The 9,045-nt window shown below is 36.3% G+C and overlaps 1 long non-coding RNA gene across 4 annotated transcripts in view; it reads right to left on the minus strand.

The window, feature by feature from the left end:
- Positions 1–4,824: 4,824 nt before the first annotated feature.
- Positions 4,825–9,045, minus strand: part of LOC128249804 (uncharacterized) — a 7,601-nt gene continuing 3,380 nt past the window's right edge. For 2 of the 4 annotated variants that reach the window (XR_008265920.1, XR_008265923.1), the window contains exons 2-6: positions 8,352–8,448; positions 6,332–6,425; positions 5,513–5,558; positions 5,169–5,303; positions 4,825–5,020 (exon numbers count right to left, since the gene is read on the minus strand). This is a non-coding gene — a long non-coding RNA (uncharacterized LOC128249804). Of the gene's footprint in view, positions 5,021–5,132; positions 5,304–5,512; positions 5,559–6,331; positions 6,426–8,351; positions 8,449–9,045 lie in introns of all 4 variants that reach the window. The other 2 variants (XR_008265922.1, XR_008265921.1) reach the window with 2 other exon arrangements.

Genomic DNA, 9,045 nt, shown 5'->3' on the forward strand with positions numbered 1-9,045 from the left:
ACCAGAGAAATAATAACTGTCACCCGGCCAAAGGAGGGTGGTGAGGATATCCGCACTACGGATTCATCAGATAGCCGGTTCCGTTTCACATGCGACATAGGGTGTTCGACATAAACCCACATACCAGCAATACTCGGGCACTGGACGAAGTCGTGCAGAACGGTTTCATCGTTCTACACGCACCTCAGGCCGGCTCGGCTGACGGCACTTCCACGCCTGACAAGTTTATCCCAAGCAGACAGCGTCTTTCTGTTGCACCTTCCACAGAAAGCGGAAGAATAAGTGCACCTGCTTCGTCAACCAGCAAACGAAGCAAGGCATAACGGTCAAGCGGTAATAGATGACGGATACGAAGTACACATTCGCCACCTCTGCTCAACCTTACAGAGACAGCTTCGTCTCGGCCCATTTCTGTGTGTGATTGGATAAGCTGTTCGTCACCAGATCCATCTATTTCTCCATCTGGATATCTGGACCGAAGCAGACAGTCTGTCCAGTATCCTACGATGGCTGTCCAGCGCCCTACAACGACTTGGTGTTACAAGCCCACTGGCGTGAATTTTTGTTCTTATCACCGTTTCATATCCTTTCAGTGTGTGTCCAATGAGATCTATATGTCTCTGGCTCGATACTCTCACGGCGATATCATCAGAGTAAGCAGATACACTTCTCACACATCTTAAATCACACTGGACACCACTCAAAGCCTCCTACTTCAGCAGTAGTGATTCAAGTATCAGTTCATACCGAAGATATGAGAGAGAGAAACCTTGCCAGACCGAGCGCTAGATGCTGAATTATTCCAACCGGTGACCATTCAACCGAACAACCGCACAGATATCAATGCAAAAAGAGATCCAACATCGGAAAGCCTGACCGAAACCGAGTATTGATTGTCGACGCCATAAACGGTTTTAGATTGATCTAAGTTGTTCAGAGTCCCACCCGTGTGAGCTTCGTTACCCACTATCTCACTCTGATGTAGCGACTGACGTAGTGGTTGTCCGGAATAGTCCTGGTTAGCATGGCGCTTACGCCTAGCAAACGAGCTTGTCCACGACAAGAGCCAAAATCTTGGCTAATACATTGGCCAAAATCTTTAACCCTGCATGAAGCAAAGTGATGGGCCTGTAATTTTCTATAACGTGCCACCGCCTCTCGACATAGAAATATGAAAAATCTTCTATTCTGCTGCCAGTTGTAGTAGACGTCTGCAACGAGGACCGCAAATAAGTCTGGCATGGATATATAAAGCTGGTAGGGCAGACCGTCCAAACCCGTCTATATTACTCTCGTGTAACTCTTCAACGCTTCCTGTAAGACCGCGGCTGTTATTGGCCTTTCGCAGCAATCCCCTTTGCACGTAGAGAGTCACAGCAGGATGTCCAAGTGGCCACCGAAATCTACCCTGTTATCCGTTCTATCATTCGTCCTGAACAGTCGAGAAAAGTACTGCTGAAAGCCGCATACGTCTGTTTTGCTTCGAACATCACGCGCTCGTTCTGGTCCACTAAAGACCGAATGTTGGCTTGTTGTCACGTTTTGTCTACGTCACTGGAGCACCTCGTGACGCTTCTTTTCCTCAAACACACACACACACATGCGCGCGCGCGTGCGTTTTTGGCGATGAATTCTAAGCGTACAAAGACGACTTAAAGAAGAAGAATTGGAGTTACTGATTTTAAATGGTTCAATATTTCGTGATCCTCTCATTTTATTGTGAATATTCATAAATGTAAATTGTACATAAGGGTGTCCTATATTATTCTTAGGTCATATCGAACAAAATTACTAAATACATTCACTGATGTAATCTCCTCTCGCAACCATAAATATTTTCGTTCCTTTTTGAATATATACATAAATAAATTTAAACATATGAGTTGAGCTGGATTTGAAACTGGATAGTGATCTCTGAATTCTATTCAATCATTTGATTGTGAAAAAAAAAATATGAATTTTAGAATAGGCCTTGCTGATAGAATCATGCATTTAATTATTTTTTTATTTAAAAAATCTTTTTATTTGTAGGCCCATTAAATTTATTCCGTACTCACCATATATAAGTGTTCTTTTTCCTGTTCTTTTAATAATAATGAGGGATTACCAGATCGGGGACCCACAATGGTGGAGACAAAGTTTTGGTTTCGATAAAGGGGTCACTGCTAATTTGGTGTTTTAGTGTGTAATGGATTGTAGCATCTGCTCTTGAAACGGCCGTAGACGTGGATTTATTCTTACATTATTCTGCATTCCTTTTCCTTTTGGACTTGCCCATGGATGATATCTCGCATTCACATTGCATTTAGCAGTCTAACTATCTTATTTTTCATCGCGTCGCTATACACAATCATATTTTCTTCATATATATATTCGTTTCTTCTTCATACACTTTCATACAGGTTTTCACAAGTTCTTTTATAGGTGAAAATATATGTATATGTTAAGCCTTCTGGCTCTGGGTGCGGTATATTAACATGCATTTATTTTCTACATTGTAAATATGTAGGTAGGATGTGAAGATGTTTCACCAATTATAGTGGTTAATTTTCAAACAAAATATATATAGATATATCACATATATAGATATATCACAATCATTTCTATGTCATCATTTAATATATGAATATAGATTATGTATTTACACATCAGATATATATGTTATGAAAAACTGAAAATGAAGAATAAAGTTTTCATGTCTTTTCTTTTATGCGTTAAAATAAATGAATGGTGCTATGACAATCAACAATGTTATGTTCTTATATGTAATGCTTTACAGTGTAACACATGTCAGGCCGCAGTAAAACAAAACAACCACATACAGTTAAGACTGTCATATTAAATTTCAGAGCAACAATAGTTCTTTCGCCTGAATATTTAATTGTCGAATAACGATTTATACGTGGATGTATAAATAAAAACTTACAGTTGAAAATTTCTTTCTTTCTTTAGAAAATTATATAACCTGTATTCAATAAACTGAAGCATAATTCCTTTCTGGAATGTTTATCCCCATTTTTTTTTCATTCGTTTCTCATATTACAGTGCGACAATGCTGATGCACCAAAATGAAGGATTTACGAAACAAATCGGCCTGAGTACTTATTTCTTAAGATTATACCGTGTCTATTGTCTCTCCCACTATTTACCCTACGTCCTCAAATCTCTTACCGACCGAAAGAAGCATAGTTTAAATGAAGAATTTAATCCCTGTTGCAACTATTATTATTATTATTACTATTATTATTATTTTATGTTTGACTTTTGTTTTGCATTTGTACACGTTGGATCCAAGTCTCACCCAGAGACCTCAAGAGACAACAAGTTAGAAGTTCATGTAGGTGTTATGCCTAGGGTACCATATATTTCGATTTGTACAGTTTTATTATTATTATTATTAATTGAATCTCAAACATACGTAACAATCTTACATATAGAAGACAGTCTCCTCCTTACCAACTTGGGACACACGGCATGAAATGTTATGTAGGAGAGTAGAAAATTGTAAATAGTAAAGAAAAATATAAAGAATTCTCCCACAAACACAATTCAAAAACAGAGCACAGAAGCGGAACAAAAATTACACCAACATGAACTACAATATCCAGAGTACTATCCAATCCACCATCACCAACACCAACAGCAACACCATCTCTATAACCAACATCAACATCATAACAGACAACATTCCGATCACATCCGTACATTCGTCTGCAAGAACAACAAAAGCATGCACTACAGAGCAATAACCATTCAGAACTAAACTTTACTCCACTATATGCATAAACCAAAGTATATACACAAGTTAAAGATAGAAATTGGCCGAGGCAAGAAGCTCAACCGAGGGATTCTATCGGAAATATATTCCCAGAAAAGCACCCAGAAACTGACACAAGGACTTGACACAAGAAATGAGCAACCACATCTCATCCAAAAGCAAAAGGTAAGAGGTCTTTTCCAGTTTTGCAATGACTTCACTCAGAATAGACAGTAGAAATGTATATGGACTGTAGTCGTGCTGGAAGCAGGTGCACCTCTAGAATGACCTAAGGTTGTTGAACATAGATGTGCTAGCCATCAACAAGTCCAAAATAATAATAATATCGACAGCAAGGAGAGCTAGACTGGACATGAAGCGCCTAAGCCAGTGGGGATCGAAAGCGACATGAACGCTTACATTGCTCCGAACACGTCCCATAAACTCAAATTGACCACCAACCAACTTCAGTCGAAGTAATTCATATATATATATATATATATATATATATATATATATATACACTGAGTTTATTTCAGTTTCCGCTGACAAGCGTCTCTCGAATCGGGACGAAATCTTTCGTGCAATGGGACTGAAATTGTAACCAAATGTATTGTTTCCACGCACTAAAGTCCGCAGTTGTGTTGAAATTTATTTGCATTCGTCCGATTTTAAAGTTTTGTTTTGTCCTTTGTAAACATTTCATAGGATTTTCTTAATTATCTCTCACTCCTTTGTGATTGTAACAGTATTAACGTGTTGAGTAACATGACCGTACAGACAAGAGACTGTGGCATTATATCCTGCTCACCGAAAATATATTCGTGGAATGTTTCATAAATCAAATCGATTCTTCGAGTTTCATATAAAAAGTAAACTTTTATGTCGAGGAAAGCATTTGTGTAAACATTTAAATGGGTTCCTAATACGTCAACGGACAGGTATACATGATTTTAATACGTTTCACACAAACATAGTATCTAACAATTTGACGGTAGCTCTGCAAACAATACCCTCTAGCAATCTCCTTGCACCCATTTGAGAGAAGAAATGAAAAGTTAATAAAGTTGTTCTTGCTACAAATTTATTGTTTAACATTTAAAAAATTAACTTACGATAGTTAATCATTTCGTGATACATGTTTTCTTTTACAGCTGAATTTGAGATAAAACAAGAAGAAAACAGTTTATATATCTTTAATATTATTTAATAATGAGGAACTTCACTGCTCAAGTTCAGAATATTCGTCAGATTTCACCAGACCTGTAACGTTATAAAAATGTGTTCAATAGTGTTTTTAGCAAAGGCATAATTTGGTTCTATGAAATAAACATGTAATTAGAAACGTAATATTTAAGGAAAAAGTATTCGTAACTGATTTCTTTGGGAGTTCTTGTGTTTGAAATCTCACCTCTTGCAAACCGGTGTTTATTTGTTTACATCCACGTGTCATTCGCAATTTGACAAATTGCACCGATAGAATAAATACTGGGGTCGTTTTCTTCTGCAGAACCCTTAAATGCATACCCCCAACATGACCACAGTCCTACGAAAGAAACAAGCAAATATGAAAAAGGAAGGAACAACTACATTACTGAGCAAAATTTGCTGTACAGTTCTTAAATATCACTCGCATTTTATATAGCTCACTTCGCGTATATCATACCAGGATTGTATTGGGACTTGTTCGATGTCATAAACAAATAATATGCAATAGTAAAATAGAGACATTTATGTTAAAATTGCAATAATTACCTAATTGTTAAACTGCTTCCATCAGCTTAATTTTTCAACGGAGGCGCTGAAACAAATATTTGATATATTAGGATTCATATTAATACCCCCTATTAAAAGTTCAATTTTTATCTCCAGAGATACTTTTATCAATTGGATACAAGTTCATTATACAAATACTTATGTGCTACGTTTTAAGTAACTGAAATATAATGAGGAATTAATGCAGATTTCTATCTATTTCGTTATTGCGTTTAAAATTTGGGTGATGCTGTTTAAATCGAAGCATAATATAGTTTTCCTTCTTTTGTGTGAAATTCAAAAAAAAATTGCAAGCGAAATATCGGAAAATTGTTGCTTCGATTACACACAGAAAATTTGATCGATGTGCTCATATTACCACTTTAACATCTATTACCTAACATTTGTGTACCGAGTTAGAAACAAGAATCGGTATTATACGAGATCTAATTGATACAACAGTATAAGTGTACAGCATTTTGTTGTCATGCGCAGTCGATTTAATGGAAGACAAATATTTCAATGATAAATATTGTTTCGGATTATGGGACATACCTTGTAGGATACGAATTTCAATTTTGAAATACCATGATGCCCATGGACACTATACGTGTTACTAGGTCCATTGTTTTGGGGAACGTTTCTCTTGCAACAACTTATAACCACTATCATTACAAAAAATGTCATATTATGTATTACAAATATGAATTTCAGTTGAATGAGAGAGAAAAGTTAGTACGCTATCGTCTCATAGATTAAACTAATGCAAATGTCATTTAGAATTAATTACGCAGAAAGAATGGAAATTAAAATAATTACATTAGGTTGGCAGTTTGAAGTAAACTTTTTGAGGAAATTCTGAGCACATTCTGTATTCAAGTCGGTTAGACAAAAAGAATTATAAATCCAATTTCTGTAAGATAAATACAAAAGAGTTTTCATTTCCGATAAAACGTAATAAACAATGATGTTTATAAACATCATTGTAAAAAAATGGTAGAACTTTGCTTCTCGGACTACGAGAGCCTACCATTCATCCGGTTCTTATATCCGGTGTTTGGCAGAGTGCTTACTAGTTCTTGCATATAAAGCATATACTGATTTACATTGAATCGAATTCTCTTGTAACCGAAAAGTCTTCTGCTTCACGTGCAAAATTTCAATACTTGGGTGAATGCATAGAAACTTCTACATTTTGTATATTTGTCAGGGCACTTTTTCTGATTACAAAAGAGACAAAATATTGTATATTAGATAAAGTATTTTAGACTAATATCTAATGGTCATGATTTAATAGCAATTAATAGTATCTATACTTATCCACTGATAAGTTTTGGTGCTTAAACTAATTCGAATATTCAAAGCCATTCCTATATTTAAACATTCGGTGATCGGAAGGTTTTTCGAAACAATGGCACATATAGATTTACGAGCAGTATAGTTAAATTGTTTCAGTTATTTGACTGTGAGCATGCTTGGACAACGCCTTGTAAATGAACTGGAGGCACCTCCATATAGCAGCAGCAAAAACAGTTGTAGCAAATGCGGCAGAAGCTTGTGGCCATGCAAACACCAATACCATCACCTCCAGAAGAAGTAACAGTGCCTCCGCTTCCATCCGTCACCAGGGCACAAACACCACCAACAAAGACACCCGTCGGAGCACCACCACCACCACTAGCAGTAACACTACCAATAGCAGCTACTACAGCAGTAGCAGCAGTAACAGATGAAACCCAACAAAACCAATGCACATAGAAAATTCCCCTTCCGATTCAGTACCGATGTCGTGAGAGGGGAATGACAGAGAGTCCCGTCCACCACCAAATAAAAAAAATGTAAGAAAAGGAGTAAACAGACAGTAGGAGAAAAACCCGGAGGGAGGCACAGAGAAGGGTAGCTACACAACAGTGCCGAAGTGCTTTCCTTTTCTCAGATACGATTCGTTGACTCCCACGGCTTTTAGGCCCATTGGATGGCTCGTTCTACCCTTTTCTTCTTTATATCTAAAATTCTAAAGATCACTGTTTTTCGATTGGTTTCCTTCATGAATTCCTGAAGGGTATCAAGGAAAACATTGTTTACGTCCTTCCTTAACAAGGCCTTTGCATTTTTTTTATTTCCTTAGTTTTTAAATTTATTATTTCCTTAGTTTGCTTCGTCACCGATGCAAGACCGTTGCCGCTTGATCTATTGCTGCTCGTCTTTCTGGTGGTGGTGGTGGTGGTGGTGGTGGTGGATGTGTTAGTGGTGGTGTTATCAATGTCATTCATTTCTTTTTCTTTTTTTTTTCTCCCTCCTTCTCATGTACAGAAACAATAATGGTGGTGAAAGCATTGAAGTCATGGGGTTTAACTGGCTGTTCAGCCCCCTGCTCTCCCACACTCGCTTAGTCGCCATTGTTGTTATATTTAAATCTTTCAAAATTCTCAGAGAAAAGTTTCGGACAAAAGTGGTTATTTAGCCCCTAATAGGGGAACTTTTTTCAACAAAAACTAGCTCTCTGTGCGGGCAGCCAGCTGGGAACAAAAATGAAACAATACTAATAAAAGGTCGAAATATCAGACTTAGAGATTTCAAATAACTTCTGGAGCTCCAAAGCGAAAGGAACAAAAACAACATCAATAATAATAATAATAATAATAATAATAATAATAATAATAATAATAATAATAGTAACAGTAATAATAATAATAATAATAATAATAGTAACAGTAATAATAATAATAATAATAGTAACGGTAATAATAATAATAATAATAATAATAATAATAATAATAATAATAATAATAATAATAATAATAATAATAATAGTAATAATAATAATAATAATACGTACGTGCATTGTGCACTGTATAACGATGTAACGGTAGACCTCTCTTTAGTCATGCAAAGACTAGCGACCAAAAGACCGCACTTGTATGGCGCTGCAACACCTAAATGATTTACTTATTTAATTAATAATAATTAATGGTACATATAATATACTAGGTTCTACAACATTATATTTAAAAATAGAAGCGAAAACAAAGCAAAAATAACGAAGAGCTTATATAAAGCTAAATTCGGATCTCCATGTTCTCAGTATGCAATTATATGTGTTTGATGAATGATGTCAATCTTGTTCTGCTTCCATTATGACTTCACATGTGACGATGTGGTACAATTATTTGGTATGTCATATTCTTTAATTCTTTTATTCTTTTATTTGTTTCAGTCATTTGTGTGTAGCCATGCTGGAGCAGCGCCTCGAATCGAACAAATCGAACCCAGGACTTTTTCCTTGTAAGCCCAGTACTCATCTTTTGCAGAACCGCTAGCTTACGGGGATGTAAACACACCAACAACGGTTGTCAGTCAATAGTGGGTGTGGGGGAACTAACACAAACACACGAACATGCACTCGCACAAACGCACACACACTGACACATACACGACTGTTTTTTTTTTCAGGTTCCGTCCATCTAATCCACTCACAAGGCTTATATATTTATACACACACGCATATATATATATATATATATATATATATA

The sequence above is a fragment of the Octopus bimaculoides genome, chromosome 18 (genome assembly GCF_001194135.2).
Source record: "Octopus bimaculoides isolate UCB-OBI-ISO-001 chromosome 18, ASM119413v2, whole genome shotgun sequence".
In the NCBI taxonomy this organism is placed as follows: domain Eukaryota; kingdom Metazoa; phylum Mollusca; class Cephalopoda; order Octopoda; family Octopodidae; genus Octopus; species Octopus bimaculoides.